Source organism: Myotis davidii, unplaced genomic scaffold (genome assembly GCF_000327345.1).
Source record: "Myotis davidii unplaced genomic scaffold, ASM32734v1 scaffold651, whole genome shotgun sequence".
Classification (NCBI taxonomy): domain Eukaryota; kingdom Metazoa; phylum Chordata; class Mammalia; order Chiroptera; family Vespertilionidae; genus Myotis; species Myotis davidii.
In genome coordinates this window covers 87,844-88,401 of record NW_006283994.1, presented here as the reverse complement: position 1 = coordinate 88,401, position 558 = coordinate 87,844, and the positions used below count along the sequence as shown (strand labels likewise).

At 56.1% G+C, this 558-nt stretch overlaps 1 protein-coding gene across 2 annotated transcripts in view; it reads left to right on the top strand.

The window, feature by feature from the left end:
- The first annotated feature begins 346 nt into the window (after window positions 1–346).
- Window positions 347–558, top strand: part of GFI1B (growth factor independent 1B transcription repressor) — a 9,949-nt gene continuing 9,737 nt past the window's right edge. For both annotated transcript variants that reach the window (XM_006754168.2, XM_015567787.1), the window contains exon 1: window positions 347–556. The gene's annotated coding sequence lies outside the window, so the exon portion shown is untranslated. The remainder of the gene's footprint in view (window positions 557–558) is intronic.

The window sequence follows — 558 nt, the reverse complement described above, 5'->3', positions numbered from 1 at the left end:
AAGAGAGGGGCGGGGAGGAAAGGAGGAGAAGAAAAATTAAAGGAAGTTCTAAGTTCTTGGTACAAAATCAGGTTTACAAGTAAATGTCTTATTTCAACTCTCATGTTTGAATGGAATCCTTTAGCCGCCCTTTCCTTTCATCCAGATGTTGTTGGAGCTTCCCGGGAGCCGGCAGCCGAGCGGAGGGCGATGGGGAGAGGGTGAGAGGGTGAGAGGAGACAGCGTGCGCCGCCCTGGGAAGCTGCGATAAGCAAATACAGCCGCGCGCTATTGGCTGCCCCTCCCGCCAGATTTTGACAAATAATCAGATTGAAAATCAGGGAGGGGAACAGAAGAGGGAAAAAAACAACAGAGAGAGAGAAAAGGAGAAGTACCTAACTGTGCAGGGAGTCTCCAAGTTGACGGCTGGAGCCAACCGCAGAGAGTGGCTGCGAGGTTCCCAGCGCAGGACCGGACCGGGACCGGGACCAGCACCCAGCACCGACCTCGGGACGCGGGACCCCGGACGCGGGACCCCGGACACAGCACCAACCCCAGGAGGTGGGACTCAGGACAGGT